We start from the raw sequence: 17785 nt of genomic DNA on the forward strand, positions 1-17785 counted from the left end.
TGGTTTCTGCCAACCTTCAAGTAGTATGTTTAGCTAGAAGTGAGGACCATCTTTTGTATATAGGCTGCACATAGTGCATGTTTTGGTTTCATTATGGGAGATGAATCAACACATTTATTTTGAGTAAAACGTACCTGTTCTCTTGAAATGTAAGTAACTTAATGAAAGATTGGGGTTGACTTCGGCTGGCTGAAGGGGGGACTGAGAGAAGGGGTACTACCCTGCTGTCTAAAGATTCTCGGTTTTGGCCCACCGAAGTCGGACCTAAACCATGAAGGGCCACTGTTGGGGGAATGGTACCACACCAACCCCCTTCGTTGACTTCGGCCACATCAGCCAACCCCAAAAACAAAGTGGCAATACTAACACTACAGTGGAGCTATCTTCACTGTATTTTAAAGGGATAAAGCCGAAGAGCATATGATGGAGAACAGAAGGCCCGGAGGCTCAAGCAATGTTCCCAAAGGGGGATGCAAAGCACGGGCCTGGAGGGTGACCGGGCATGGAGCGGAGTCTCAATGGATGGGGATGTGAAGCATAGGACCCAGAGGGTGACTGAAGGCATAGCGGAGTCCCGGGGCCTGGAGGGGGCCTGAGTGCGAAGCGGAGACTACCGGTACGAGGCCGAAGGACCACCACGAGTGAGGCAGAGGAACCGAAGGGAACAACACCAGAGCTCGATCAGATGGGTCACCGCGGTCAGAGCCGAGGGGCGGTGCGACACGTGTCCTAGTGGATACGTGTTGGGCTCTGTTGAGTTAGGGTTTTGTAACTGCATGTAGACCATAATGCCTAAGGATATTCCGAGTTTATTCCTAGTATCAGGGGAATATTCTTGGGGATGTGGGGGTACTAATATAATGTGGGCAGGAGTAGTTAGGGGGATGACTATAAATACCCCCACCTCATTGATGTAAGATAGGAACTATTGAAACACAATCAATACAATTCACTGTGTTGAGATTGAGATCCCAACAGGTCCATTCCGATATTTACTCTTTTCTCCAATGTTTCATGAAACTTTGTATTTGTTAGAAAAGTTCAAAGAAACCACAAGCTCAATTGTTCATTTTATTTTTGAAACTTAAATATATGTACAGCCTAGATAGCTCTTGTAAAAAAAAAAAAAATTCAAACATCTCAAATTAAAACTCAACATGTTCTCTAGCTCTTGGTTCATTTGAGGAAAATTCAACATGAAATGAAGAAATTTGCTGCAGCATTGGAAAATTCGGAAGGGCTTACGAATTAGGGGGCAAATTTCGAAAGGCTTGCAGATTGGGTTGTTAATCCTGAAATATCTCTAACACACCAGAGCTGCTTAATTATTTCTCCTTTGAACACGAACTTGACAAAAATTTGTACATAAGATCCTGTAATGTCACAAGATTACAATTATGAATCTCAGCATATAAATATTCAGTCACAAAGATTGATCTGTACACACCAAATAAGGAATATTTTCTTTAAATATGAACATGAACTACACAAAATTCTTATACATTTAAGAATTTCCAAGATTCAAACACAGAATTTTGTACATATCTCAGTTATGTCCAGTAACAGACTTCACACTGAAGATGAACATTCAACCAATTCAAACAAAAATATGCATAGTGATAAATATTCATATGTTGTGCAACAATTTCATGATTTTCATCCATACACATGGAAATGCTCAAGAACAAGAAGATCATCGATGAAATGTACATTGATCTGGGCTTCATGGGGAAAATGTTAATGCTAAAGAAAGTACATTGATCTCGGCTTTGCTCATGGGGGGAAATATAAATGCTAAAGAAAGTACATTGATCTGGCTTTGCTCATGGGGGGAGAATATAAATGCTAAAGAAAATTTTAAAAAAATGAACATGCAACAACTGTACACTGATCTGGGATTTCCTCAGACTCTCGAACTTGCACAAGAACATCATAGACGAGCACATTTGCAGACCACGCATGATATTCCAAAGGAACTCAGGTTTTCAACTGCCCGGAAAATTCTTCTTTTTTTAAAGACTAGTACAACTCACAAACATATGCACTCACTCACACCATCACATACACACACTGACGCCCTCGGATTGCGTGACAGGCCACATCAAGAATCTGCCCACCGGCGGGCTTATCACCCACCTCTATGCTCTTTTGACGCATGGCGGAATGATCAAGTAGCCAACGAAACCGTAATACGGCCCTAATGTTCGGATGTGTGATGAGTCGTATATCAACTATGCCCTGGAAAGTCTTTACCATTTTCTTTTTCTTTGGTTAGATTAGATGCATTCAAAGATTCCTTGTTGTATTTGAATAAGACTATCAGCTGGTCCGCCTAGACCTATATATTTAATCCTTCGGAAATCGCACATCGCGTGTCATTTTTATTAGCGGTACGGTAGTTGAGAGGCTCTTTGATTGTTTGATTAAAAATTGCATGTCCCGACAGATGGATAAAGATATGAAAGACCCAACGAACTGATACTGCGGAGCAGGGTCAAGCCTTTAACCTTGACAAATGCGCAACATGCACATGCCCATGTTGATGTGCAATTTGCATACGGAATCTGGTGTTTGCACATGCTAAGATGTTAGTGAATCAACTATCCAAGTCCAAGATGCTGAGACGCCCTGCTCTGCAACCTTAATTACAAAGGAGTCGCATGTTGATTCCAACTCCCTATGCGCCCCATCTTTTTAGTTTATTTGGGATGCAGTATATATTGGTTTGAATTACTGTTCCACACTGAATTTCACCCCCCACCGACGAAACTAAAGCTCGCCGGGGACCATGGCAATGTTGAGGAGAAGTACTGAGGTCCATTCCGATTTTTACTCCCTTTTCTCCAATGTTCCGTGGAACTTTGTATTTGTTAGAAAAGTTCAAACAAACCACAAGTTCAATTGTTCATTTTATTTTTAAATATATGTACAGCCTAGATTGCTCTTGTAAAACATTTCAAACATCTCACAAACTCAACATGTTCTCTAACTCTTGGTTCATTTGAGGAAAATTCAACATGAAATGAAGAAATTCGCAGCTGCAGTGGAAAATTCGGAAAAGCTTACGAATTAGGGGACAAATTTCGAAAGGCTTGCAGATTGGGTTGTAACTCCTGAAATCTCTCGCACACACCAGAGCTGCCTAATTATTTCTCCTTTGAGATGATAAAAAATTGTACATAAAATCTTGTAATGTTACAAGATTGCAATTACGAATCTCAGCATATAAATATTCAGTCACAAAGTTTGATCAGTACACACAAATGAGGACTTTTTTCTTTAATATGAACAAGAACTTCACAAAATTCTTATACATTTAAGAATTTCCATGATTGAAACACAGAATTATGTACATATCTCAGTTATGTCCAGTAACAGACTTCGCACTGAAGAGGTACATGTCAAGTTTGCTGGAAGCGGTGACCCATCCGTCACAGCCTACGTGTTAATATATAGCAGAAACAGCCTCTGCCGTGGCGTTTGCAGGGAAAGGAACGACTAACATGGTCGCCCTGAATTACAGGGATCAGGTCAAACAAACTAGGAAACAAACTAATCTAAATATAGAATCTTATCTCTAGAAGACCTTCCTTATCGCATGCAGGGAAACGCCTTCCATCGGAACATGCTGGCACAGGTGCACATTGCGCTGATGTACGCTGTACGTACACATATACACCTTGTATTCCAACAGCCTCCCTCAATCACAACTTGCCAAGTTGAGATTGTGTTTGAAGTTCTCTAGCAGCCGCACTGACAAAGCCTTCGTGAAGCCATCAACAACTTGATCTCCTGAAGGAATAAAATCAATTTCTAAAAGCTTCTGTGATACCTGTTCTCTCACAAAGTGGTAGTCCACCTATATGTGCTTAGTCCTAGCATGAAAAACTGGGTTAGTAGATAAATATTTTGCACCAATATTATCACACCATAATTTAGCAGCTTGTGGAGCTTTAATCCCTAGCTCAGCAAGCAAAGTTTGCACCCACATGATCTCAGCTGTGGCATTAGAAACTGCTTTATACTCAGCTTCTGTACTGGACCTTGACACTGTAGCCTGCTTATGAGCACTCCATGACACAAGGTTTGATCCTAGAAAAACTACAAAACCTCCAGTGGATCTCCCATCATCAAGGTTACCTGCCCAGTCTACATCTGAAAACCCACTGACAAGTGTATCTGAACATCTATGTATCTTAAGTCCCAACCTTGTGCATTGCTTTAGATACCGAAGTATTCTCTTCACTGCTGCCTAGTGAACTATAGTAGGAGCATGAAGAAACTAACATACTTTATTCACAGAGAAAGATATATCTGGTCTAGTCAAAGTTAAGTATTGTAAAGCACCTACTATACTTCTATACTGTGTTGCATCATTAGGACCCAGAGGTGAACCTTCATGTAGAGATAACTTCTCACTAACAAAAAAGAGGTGTACTAACCAGTTTACAATTTGCCATATTAGCTCTTTTCAACAAGTCATTGGCATATTTTTCCTGTGTCAGAACAATACCATTGGTTACCTTGTTCACCTCAATTCCAAGGAAGTAGTGAAGATCACCAAGGTCCTTAAGTGCAAAATCTTCCTTAAGGTCTTGCAACAGAGCTATGGTCCCCTTTTCTGTAGAACTTGCCACAATTATATCATCAACATAAACCAACACAAAGATTGTAATACCTCCCTTGTTAAAGAAGAACAGGGAACTGTCTGCCTTAGAGGACTGAAAACCAAGATCATGTAGTTTCTTACTCAGACGGGCATACCAAGCTCTTGGTGCTTGCTTCAGACCATACAAAGCCTTATCTAGCTTGCATACATGTGTTGGTTTGGATGAAATCTCAAAATCAGGAGGTTGCTGCATGTAAACTTCTTCCTCTAATAACCCATGTAAAAAGGTATTTTGAACATCTAGTTGCCTAAGATTCCAGCCTCTAGACACAGCAATAGACAGAATAATTCTAATTGTAGCTGCCTTAACTACTGGACTGAAAGTGTCTTCATAATTTATCCCATATGTCTGTTTAAATCCTTTAGCTACTAAACGAGCTTTATATCTATCTAAAGTATCATCAGACTTCCTTTTAACCTTGTACGCCCACTTACATCCTATGACATTTTGTCCTGTTTTAGGTGGAACTAGGTGCTAGGTTTTATTCTTCATCAAAGCATCATACTCTACTTCCATAGTATTTTTCCAATTTTCATCTCCCAATGCCTCAACATCATTAGATGGTTCTTCAGTGAAAGTAAAACAACTATATCTATATACCCTTTCTTTGCGAATACCACTTTGAAGATGAGTCCTAGGCCTGGAGACCAACTGATCAGCCGCATATGTGTTCTCCGCAGCAGCATCTCCCGTTGTCTCCCCCGAGCCACCAGCTGATAGGTGACACATGTTGCTATCATTGTCAGCATGTCCTTCAGTGCGTGACGTCCGAGCGCGTGCTGCACCAGAATGCAAATGCGTGGCCAGATCACCGACCTGAGTAACATCTGTAGCGCAACCTGCAGTGCCTACACCTCCTGACACCCCCGGCGCAAATCCCTGAGTGGATTGCACAGCGGGACAGGGATTAGCACCGGCTGCTGTGTGATGTTCCACCGGATCAACCAACGTTTCCTGCACTGTATTTCCAATTTCTGCATTGTTTTCTTCACAAAAAATATCAGCAGCAATAGTAGCAGATAAATTGGAAGGTAATGGATTGTTAGTCATACGGTCTACAGCCTGTTCACCCCCATGACCAGGAACAGTGTTATAAAAAAGAGTAGGAGACAGAAGTAAAATTTCTGATTGAAGCCTAGCCCCTGCATTTGGATGTAGTTCAGAGAAAGGAAACACATTTTCATCAAAGACTACATCTCTTGATATATATATATATACACACAGCCAGAGGAAACATCTAAACACTTGAACCCTTTGTGCATATCATTGAAACCAAGAAAAACACATCTCTTGGATTGGAACTGAAGTTTATGAGAGTTATATGGGCGCAAGTGAGGTCAGCATGCACACCCAAAAATTCTCAAAGATGTGTAGTCGGGTTTTTGGTGAAATAGACATTCCAAAGGCATGGCATTTTGAATGGTTTTGCTAGGCACACAGTTGATGAGATATGTGGCGGCTAGGAAAACTTCATCCCAGAATTTCAAAGGCATGAAGCATGAGATAGAAGAGAGAGGCCAACTTCAACTATGTGGCGATGCTTTCTCTCAGCAGACCCATTCTGTTCATGAGTACGGGGACAAGAAATATGATGCATAATGCCAATTTTTGAAAAAAAGGGATTGAGTTTCTGATACTCTCCCCCCCCCCCCCCCCCCCCGTCAGTCTGCATGGCAATAATTTTTCTATTAAACAACCTTTCTACTAGAGTCTGGAATTTCTGGTAAACTGCAGATTTGTGCTTCAACAAATAAATCCAGGTAAACTTACTAAAATCATCAATAAAGCTCACATAGTTTCTTTCTCCCTACAGACTCAGGAGCAGGGCCCCAAACATCAGAGAATACGAGTTCCAAGGGAAAAGTAGAAACACTACATGAGGTAGGATAGGGCAACTGGTGACTCTTTGCTTATTGACAAGCATTACAGACTGACTCACTAACAGACTCATCTAAGCAAGGGAGATTATTTTTAGTGACTACTTGTTTGACAATGGAGTGGGAGGGATGACCTAGTCGCCCATGCCACCGGGAAAAAGGAATCTTGTAGGCGCCATAGGCTTGCTTGATGGATGTCCTGGGAAGAGGATAGAGCCCGTTTCGAGACCTCCCTCTAAGAAGGGTGTTCTTGGTGACCTGATCCTTAATAGAAAAGAAATCAGGATAGAGTTCAAGGAAAGCACAATTATCAGCGGCTAGACGATGTACAGAAACATGATTCTTTTTGGCTTGTGGAACATATAGAACATTTTTAAGATGAATGTCACGACTAGGGGTATGAACAGTGGTATGACCAATATGACTAATATCCATACCTGCTCCACTAGCTGTGTGGATCTGATCTCCGCCGTTGTATTTTTCCTAGACAGTAAGTTTCTCCAATTCTCTAGTGATGTGTTCGGTAGCATCGGTATCTATGTACCAGTTTGAGTCTACTCCATAGGATTATAGGAGTTTGTGGCTGTGGCAACGTGTTTCTCATCTGCAACATAATTTTCATCATATCTATACCAACAATCAGTAGCAATATGACCTCCCTTGGAGCAGACTTGGCAGATGGGACGGTTGTCGATGCCTCCATTGCGGCCGCGACCACGGCCTCCATTGCCGCGACCAAGGCCTCCACTGCCGCGACCCCGGCCGCGTTGCTGTTGCGCACCCCTATCGCCAAAACCGCTACCACGTGCGCTGGTTCCACCACCGTGCACAGTGCCTCATCCACGGTTGACAGCGTTTGCAGAGCCGCCCTGTGTGCCGCTACGGTAGAGCTCTTGTCATGTCTCAAAATTGAGGAGCTGTGAATACAACTCTCCAACTGAGATAAGCTCAACCTTGGCACATATGGTGGAGACGATAGAGCTGAAGTCCTCATCTAGGCCAGTAATGATATACTGAACCAAATCTTCATCGTCGAGTGGCCGACCACCGGCAGCCATCTCATCACTGAGAGCCTTCATCTTCACAACGTACTCAATGATCGTCATGTTTCCCTTCTGCGTTGTAGCGAGGGCAATGCGAGTGTTCACCGACCTCGCTCGAGTATGCGACGAGTACATCTGCTCAATCGCACCTCACACGTCGACTGCGGTTTTGCACGCAGCGATTTGCGTCAAGACGTCCCGTGTTAGAGACGAGAGGATATACCCCAAGACCTGTTGGTACGAGGCCTCCCAGTCTTCATACGCCAGGTTAGGCGTTTTCTCCGTCTTCCCATCCACCATGGTAGCGATCTCCGGCTCCGGCACCTTTGCAGCGCCGGTGAGGTACCCCTGGAGCTGAGCCCCACGGATGGTGGTGCTGATCTGCACCTTCCAGAGAGCATGATTAATCTTGACGAGCTTCTCTGTGACTGGATGGCCTAGCAACGGGTTCATGGCTGCCGCACTTGGCATAGAGGATGAAGCAGCCATGGTGCGCACACCTCCAGATGCGGTCTAGCACAGCGATATGGTGGGTAATGGCGATGGCTCTGATACCATGTCAAGTTTGCTGGAAGCGGTGACCCATCCGTCACAGCCTATGTGTTAATATATAGAAGAAATAGCCTCTGCCGTGGCGTTTATAGGGAAAGGAACGACTAACATGGTCGTCCTGAATTACAGGGATCAGATCAAACAAACTAGGAAACAAACTAATCTAAATATAGAATCTTATCTCTAGAGGACCTTCCTTATCGCATGCAGGGAAACGCCTTCCATCGGAACATGCTGGCACTGGCGCACATTGCGCTAATGTACGCTGTATGTACACATATACACCTTGTATTCCAACAGTACATTCAACCAATTCGAAAAAAAAATGCATAGTGATAAATTTTCATACATTGTGCAACAATTTCATGATTTTCATCAATACACATGGAAATGCTCAAGACCAAGAAGATCATGGATGAAATGTACCTTAACACTACTACAAAACCCCTCATCACCGCCGGTTCAAAAACTACGTTACTATCATTGCCAGTTCATGGTACAAACCGGAAGTGATAACCCAACTATCACTGCCAGTTCATGTAATAATCCGACAGTGATAATTGGATTATTACTACCGGTTCATGGCATGAACTGTTAATGATTACCCCCCCCCCCTCTCAAATCTGGCTATTGAAATAAATCATTAAACACATGTGCTGTTGTCAGCAATAGCCACATCTTTCTAGCTCGACACATTTCATTCACAAAGCACATATACATACACAATTCACATGTCATTCACAACAGTTTTACATCAAGTTTGGAATAAGAATCTACAAGAACGATAACTAGTTCAAGCTCTCTTGCTACTTGAAGTTGTCAAACTCGGTAAGTCCCGAGTGCTTATTGAAGGGTTCGCTCCATATGCCGGCTCTCAAAACTCACCTTTTGCACTTATGACTTCATTATTGATGAACCCGATGAGTTGTTCTTAAAGTGCACTGATGTGATGTTGCAGGAGTTTATTTGTTTTCATCTTGATTAGCTGTCATTAGAAGAATTAACGAAATCAATCATTCAACACGTATAGAAGCTGAGAAGTAGGCATCAATATGTATTTACATACATCTGCATCATCTTGGATCATATTATCTCTGGTGAATCCGTGCATGAATTCACATACATAGAAGCCACATAAATTGTTGCCCAATTCCTGCTTGTTACACTAAAAAAGATATGAAACATCAGTGGCATGAAACGAATCATTTAGTAGGAATTGGAGACATGAATATTCCATACGTACCGGAAAGTTGCTTCGGACATTGAATTCCTTCACATATGGATGGTATCGAACACACTTCTTACAATATCGTGTGTATGCCCTGTGCATGATTATAAATAGTATTATTAGACTTAGATTCAATTGAGTGGAAGATTACTAGAGCAACTAATGAAATGATGGACTTTACCTGTTTAGCAAGTCTATGACAGGTTGGTATTGTATTTGTGGTCTCCTTGTGAATCCAATACAACGGTCTTTCTAATGTTTGGCTGGATGACAAGGAGGATCCGGTGCCAAGGTTAGCTCATCCATCTCCCTATCTACCTTGAAAAAGCCTTGGAAAGACGGGGCATGGGCATCCGCAATACTTTGCATCACCTCATGATCTTTTTTGCTTCTGAAGCTTAGGTGGCCTTCATCTGAAAGAGTCACCCCTCGCGTATAGATAGTGTTTCGCTCATGGAATCCACTGAGCCGTCATAGGTGTGACACCGATGCAGACTAGTTTTTCTTCCTTGTTCTCCTACTCGGGTACTTTCCTCACATACCTAAGCGTTCTAAGTCCGTGGTCATAATTTTTCTTCTCGGGGTTGGCCTTGTTTGCCTCACTTTACTGAATTGCTTCCTCTGATAGCTTGTACTGCACGAATTCATTCCAATAGTCTTTCACCTTAGGGTAATCATTAAAATCCGGTGTTCGACCCTTCTTCACATATCCTTTGTACAATGTACCCTTGAAATCCTTAAACGAGTTTCCCATTATTAATAATGTGTGGCCCTTCGCTCGCTCTAGGTTGCACCCTTGAGGGAACTCAAACTTTTCTAGCAACTTGTCCCATATAAGGTCCTTGATGTCATTGGGAACCACCCACTGGTCATCTTAGTGGCCTCTCCAATGTCTATAGCTGATTGGGACATGATCCCTAACGAGAACCCCACATGTTATCTTGTACGACCCCAATACATGCAGTGGCTTAGTAGGCTCCCCGATTGAACCAATATCCGTGATGACAAAATGTTCCATAGGCAACTTGCATATAACTCAGCCACACAGTCTTTGTACTTCGGACGTCTAACCATTTGTAGCATCACTACAACAGAACTGGTCATCCGTACAGGGTCATCAGTGCCGATTAGACCAGAACCGACACTGATGAAGTATCAGTGCCGGTTCGTAATATCCCACGCTCGATCATTGATTGAGTTGGGTTGAACCGGCACCGATACTGAGTATCAGTGTCAGTTCTTAACATAAACTGGCACTGATAGTATCAGTGCCGGTTGTTAATAGGAACCGGTACTGATACTTTTTATCAGTGTCGATTCATATTACGGTTGGCACTGAAACTAGGAGATGGACAAGAATATTAAATTGAATCCATTTTAGTCGTCGTCCACGACCCGTCTGCGGCCTAAAAAATCTCAAGTCCAAACTGGCCACCTAGATTCCATCCCTCCTCTCTCTGTCTCTCGCTCACGACCGCCGTGCTCTACCTGAACCAACAGCTCGTCTGGCGAGATCCCTCTCTGATCCCCCCCTACCAAATTAGCAGCTTCTGTGACGGCGATGGCAAGAAGGTTGCGGCACCTTCCCTGGCATCGTCCGTGTGCCATCAACCAAACCAAGAGAGACGACCGATGTCGCCATGATGGCCACTCCTCATCCTCCTCCTCGCCTCCGCAACCTCAGTGCCGGTGCCTCAGCTGACACCCTGCAGCCTCTCCTGCGCGGCCCTCAATTGCGACTGTGTGTCACCCCTCCCTCTCCTTTCTCATCCTCATCTGATCCAATTCCATTCGATTCGATTCGATTTGATTCAATTGGGGTGGTGACCTGATCTGATGCAGCTCTTGTTTGTTGCAACAGCCGTGAGGATCCGCTACGGCAAGTACTGCGGCGTGGGCTTGAGGATCCCTTTGGTTCAATCCCAATCCAATGCATTTTTTTAATTTCCCATTGATTTCTTTTTGTGGATGCTTGGATGCGCCATCTGCTTCTTGTGCTCATTGGTTGCGTTAGAGCTGGTGCAAATGACCCGTTCTGTGTGTGCTAGTGTGGATATATGCGATATGTATGATATTGTTTAGAGAATAAAATTGTGAGTACATGTTCTTGTGTGTTCTTGTGGATGTATGCGATCTATAAGACATTTGTGTGTTCTTAGTTCCTTTTCAGGAATCGGTCGACGACTCGTCGGATCGGGGCAGCGACGGCGGTGGCAGCCGAGCCAAGCTTGTTTATTTTTTGGCTCCGGGAAACTTTTCAGTATCAGTTGATAACTGTGGACCGGTACTGATACTTATTATTAGTGCTGGTTCACAAACTGGCACTGATAGTCATGGACTATCAATGCCAGTTCAAAAACCGACAATGATGGTGTTTTTGAACTTGCACTGATGAGCCTTTCTGTAGTAGTGCATCAGTAGAGGTCTGGCCCTCTGCAGCGTCAAGGTGATCCTCCTAGTTGAGGTACACACTCGGGCTACCACTTCTTGGGCTACTGCTTCTCGTTTGTTCCATGTTCACGTGCCCATCTGCATCTGAGGCTGCACCCTAGTCCAAGGAGAGACCATTTACTTTTGGAGGTGCCATTCCTACATACAAATTTCCAGCTTAGATACAAATTTCCAACTCATTTTTACAAGACCAACAAAATTGGGTGTTAGCCGAATAAACAAACTCGAGCAAAACTTTTTCTACTTAGGACGATCTAGCTCCGTGGGGCCCGGGCTGCAGAATCTGAGCCTTTTCGCTGGAAATGAAGATGACAAAAACTAAACTAAATAAGTAATTAGATGAGCAACTAATCTATTAAAATAACATATGCATAAGGATTATTTCTGTTGTTGCAGCTATCTGGTCCCAAAACTGAAATTGGATCTCTCATTAATTCTTCAAACATGTACACACATCTAAAAAGAACAAAACAGCTAACAATGTAGACAAACTATCAAGCATTAACATATCACAGAACATTGGCCAATCTCCAGTCGAATTACTGATAAGGCCATATTACAACCCAGTGGCCAGCATCAATAGTATAAGCCACACAAAATAATCCAACCTTCCAATCACCCACATCATAGCCCACAAGTATAATACATCTGCCTCAAATCAGAATTCTGCTTGTCTCTGATAGCCCTAACTTGCTATTCTAACTTGCTAACACATGTACTTACTGGAGTTGGCGACCAAGTCGACGGCGACGCGACAACGAAAGGGAGCGCAGACGGGTCAACGGCTGGGTTGTTAGGGAGGGAGTCGAGGCGGCGACCGGGTCAGCAGCCGCACCACCAGGGAGGGTGTCGGGGCGCAAGGTGAGGGGACCCTCACCAACGGTGGTGGCTCGATGGCGAGGTGGTGGTGCAGCTGACAGAGTTGGGGAAGAAGCAGGTCAGCGAATGGCATTGGGGCTACGGCTCAACAGAAACGGCGAATGGCATCGAGGAGCTGGTTGGGCGGGGGGTGGTGGCAGCGATCGTGCATCAGGGCGTCAGGTGTCGGGGCGGCGGCAGCGGTCAGGCGTTGGGGCGGCGGAGTGGCTGCGGTCAGGCGGCAGGCATCTGGCAACTAGGATTTGGGGGTTGTTGCTAAGTGTAGGGGGTGTGGTTTATATTCAAGGGTATAATTGTTGGTTCTAATATAGAACTGATAGTGATACCAGTTTTGTTTTTTTATAGTTTATGGTTTTAAATAGTATTTAGAGGAATCTTTGAAGTTTATTCATGTAGTATATTAAATCATAGTATTTACATTAAAGCATATCCTTAACAAAAATTAAAGCAAATCCTAATTAATACGAATCAACATGTCCTTAATTAATACAAATTTCAGCAAATCGTTAATGAATACATCAAAGTTTTTTTAGTTAATGATTACACCTTCATTGTGATTGCGACATATGTAAGTAGTCTTCCTCGTCGATGATATTTTCATCTCCGACAATTCTTCTTTTTCCTTGAAGAACCACGTGACGCTCCTTGTTAGCCGAGTCCTTTATATAGAAGACTTGTGTAACATCATTGGCAAGTACGAATGGTTAATCTCTGTAATCGATGTGTTTGAGGTCTACGGTAGTCATACCATACTTGTCGATGTTCACTCCTTCTGGGAGTGTGACCCATTAGCATCGAAAAAGAGGGACATTCAACAGTCCATACAGCAGCTCCCAAATCTCCTCTATGAATCCATAGTAAGTCTCCCTATTGCCATTGTTGTCGTAGGAATCTATACGAACACTGCTATTTTGGTTAGTGCTCTTGTCATCTTGTGGTCTTGTATAAAATGTGTAGCCATTGATGTCGTACCCTTGGAATGTTAGAATTGTAGTTGACAGTCCATGAGCAAGTAGTTTCAACTGAGCATCCTCTGTATCCTTACCCATCATGTGTTTACGTAACCAATCACCGAAATGATATCAGTGCTCCCTCATGATCCAATCCTTTGACTTTGTTGGGTTTGTGCTACATAGCATTTTCACGTGCATATTGACATACAAACCCACTACAACTGATTCTTGCAAAATTGCAAAATGTACTTGAGTGAATCAAACACGATCGTTGGTACAGACTGATTTCTCACCTATTGTCCATTTCCCCTATAGCCTCCCCTCATGGCGAGATACAAGCATATCAATCAGTTTGATACTCATGTAGACACAGAACTGAACGACCTCCTCGATTCCCCACCTTATGGCAATGCAACCTTCCGACCGACCTCGGTTACAAAGATATTTCCTCAGAACCCACACCAACCTCTCAAAAGGGTACATATGATGAAGAAACACGGAGCCAAGGATCTTTATCTCTCTTATGATGTGAACAATGAGATGGGTCATGATATCAAAAATAGATGGAGGGAAACACATCTCAAGCCAGCATAGAGTATGGACCACGTCATCCTACAGCTTTTCTAGTTTTAACGGATCGATGACCTTCTGTGAGATCACGTTGAAGAATGAACACAACTTTATGATCGGGTCTCAAACTTTCTCTGGCAGAACGCCCCTTATTGCAACTGCAAGCAACTGTGTGATCATCACGTGGTAGTCATGAGACTTCATGCCAACTAATTTCAAATTTTTGATCGAGACTATTCTCTTTACATTGGTGGAGTAACCGGGCGGAACTTTGACTTCATGCGCAATGGCACAGGCTGAGTTTCTCTTCCTTGCTTAGAGTGTAGAAAGCCGTAGGAAGCCGCTTTCTCCCGTTGTCCAGTTCTTCAGGCTGTAGGTACTTCCTGAGGTTTATATTTTTCAGGTCCATCCGTGTGTGGAGTGTATCTTTTGTTTTGCCTTCTATATCTAGTAAGGTATCAATCAAGATGTGAAATAAGTTCTTCTCGATGTGCATGACGTGAGTGTGTGTCGGACCTCCATGTCCTGCCAATAAGGTAGGTCCCAAAAAATTGATCTCTTTTTCCAAATAGGAGCTCTTTTTCCACTCGGGAATTTTGTACTGCCTTGCCCCTTTTCAAGGACAACTCTAATATTCTTTATCATCTCAAATACCTATTTTTCAATGCGAATCTTCAGAGCTTGACCAGTCTCCCTTGTCCTGTCAAAAGCTATTGCCTTGAGGTGGTAAGGGTGATCCACGCGAAGGAACCTACGGTGACGCATGTAAACCATTTTCCTAGAGTTCTTCAGCCACTGGCTCATTGTATCTTCCAAGCATTGTATCCTTTTACTGTCTGTCCCGATAGGTTACCAAGGGCATTTCAATCTTAGATTATTCTGAACAACATTGCGTGTAGGGTGAAGTTCTCACGTTTGTACTCATCCCATACTCGTACGCCATTGTTCCACATTATAAGAAGATCTTCAACTAATGGTTTGATGTACACATCAATATCATTGCCAGGTTGACTAGGCCCTTCGATCAGTAATGGCGTCATAAGATACTTCCACTTCATACACATCCAAGGTGGAAGGTTGTAGATACATAGAGTCATGGGACAAGTACTATGACTATAGCTCATGTTGTCGAAAGGATTCATCTCATCTGTACTCAACCCGAACCTTATATTCCTCACATTATGTTCGAATTGCTTTTTTGTATTTTCTATCAAAGTTCTCCATTGCATGCCATCAGCAAGGTGTCTGAGCTTTCCATCTTTCTTGCACTCTTCGACGTGCCATTGCATCATCTGGGCATTCCTTTTGTTCACAAACAATCGCTTCAAATGGGTGATTATAGGGTAATACCAAACCACTTTAGCGGGGGTCTTTTCTTCTTATGCTTCACCCCCATATCATCATCATTGTTGCGTCGCTTGTACCGTGCTACTCCGCACACTGGACATACATCCAATTCTGCAAAATCTTGGCGATATAGTAATTTCTCTACTTCCAATCCCAACGAGCATACAACCTACTTGGCCTATCAACCGTCATATCATTGCCTCCATCTTCTTCGACAATGGATTGCCCTTCATGTTCAATCTCCTCATCTTCACCGTGTTTGGTCCAACGGGTATAGCTAGGCTTGAAACCACTCTGAAGTAAGTATGCACGGATCTACTCTATGCTTGAAAATTGCTTCTCATTCTTACAATCTGTGAGGAACCGTCCAAATTGTATTCGAATTAATCAAGTTGGGCGATCGTCCATTAAGATGAGAGCTAGCACACACCCACCTCTTGACGTGCCATGTGCTAACCCACATCTTAAAACCACAATCGCAGCCATGAATGATTAAGATGAATCCAATCCCAGTAGTCTCGATTTGTGTTTTATGCCCAAGATTGGAACAAACACATTTTACAACAAGCTTCATCATATCAAGGCAAAATAAAGAGCGAGTAATGTAAATATATTACAAGCCATTAAGTCATTACAAGTTCAACGATTTAAAGATTCAACGTAACATCAACGAATGCTAGAAGGAACAAAATACATCAATTATTATATCCTAGCTTGTTGATATTACTACACATCAGAATAACATCTATAAACAACAAAAGAGGTGGCACCATTTGCCCTAAGGAACCAATGAGTCACCACGAGTAGCTCACAACTACTCTTGTCCATCTCCGACATTGGCGGGAATGAAGTAACCGTACACTAGATCATCCTCAACGCAAAAACTCAACGAAAGTAACCTGAGTACAAAGGTACTCGTAAGACTTACAAATAGTGGATACATATAATAACCCGACTCCCACGATAATACATTTGGAATGAGTAGCAAGGAGTCAGCCACAAGGTTAAATGAATTTATACGCAAAAGTAATTTATTGACTCAAGAATGTGAGCACCTAACATATCTCAAAACCTATGCTATCCCACCATGATAACATATGTATAACCATAACCATCATAAGTACATGCCCGTCTCAACATAGACATACACGAGTCACTTCCCAACATACCATATACAACCTAACATCGGGACTCTATGATTGATGCGGATGTACATAAGCATGTTCATAGCTGAGAGCGTGGCAATTCGAATTGATCTTACACCCTACAGTGGGTACATCTTTACCCACATGACTCAGATACATCCATTTGGCCCCCAAGACAACGTTTTTCATACCCAGAACTACCCACTTACGCTTGCTCCTATGGCACTGGGTTACCGCGAGTGTGTCCCGGAAACCTTTGGCTCCCCACCACCTTGCTTCTCCTCATTCTTTTTCTCTTACACATAATAGGGCCACAAGTCAAGTGTTTGCACAACGCATGATAATTGGCTCATTCGTACATTTATTGAATATGTAGAAGTACAGAAAGTGCTTAAGCCAAAGGCAAACAATGGACGGTGCTTAATCGATCCAAACGGCCTATGGCATCTGGTTGCCTAACACCGCCCACATCTCGTCTCATTCTCACAAACTACTCATCCCAACATCATTTTCCTTGTTACTAATATTTTAAGCCATATAGCTTGCGAATGATGGACATTCCACCACTCTACTTCTACCGATGACCTATGCATTGCTAAGCATTTTAGATAACTTTAAGTTAGACATTAACATGGTTATACCTAGGTTACAAGAATGGGGATCAGCAATAATCAAGGTAGGAACAAATGCATCAGCATAGGTTCTACCCATGAAACCCAACATTGACTCGCTAAATATGCATGACATACATATAGCGATAACTTATCGAAATTAGATAGCCCAATGATCCAAAGTAAAGGTGGAATATGCATAGATGCTTGCCTTGGTTTTCTGGTGATTCGCTCACGTACACCTCTGGTTCGATAGCGGCCTCAAACTCTTGAACTATCGATGTGTCACTCTCCAATAAATGGAACAATGTATCAAATGAACAAAGAAGAAATGAAGAGGTATGCTTATCACACATGATCATAACTAAGATGCAATGTGCCATGCCATGAAAATATTTGTAAAAGAATGCTTGATCGATTGGGCTAGAAGTGGTTTAAACAACACATGAGGCAACTTAA

General features: G+C 42.9%; 1 non-coding gene across 1 annotated transcript; it reads right to left on the minus strand.

Annotated features, from left to right (window-relative positions):
* Window positions 1–7448: 7448 nt before the first annotated feature.
* LOC133887571 (small nucleolar RNA Z247) lies at window positions 7449–7587 on the minus strand. The gene has a single exon (XR_009903608.1). It is a non-coding gene; the product is annotated as a small nucleolar RNA Z247 (small nucleolar RNA).
* Window positions 7588–17785: the final 10198 nt, after the last annotated feature.

The sequence above is a fragment of the Phragmites australis genome, chromosome 12, assembly GCF_958298935.1.
Source record: "Phragmites australis chromosome 12, lpPhrAust1.1, whole genome shotgun sequence".
Taxonomy (NCBI): domain Eukaryota; kingdom Viridiplantae; phylum Streptophyta; class Magnoliopsida; order Poales; family Poaceae; genus Phragmites; species Phragmites australis.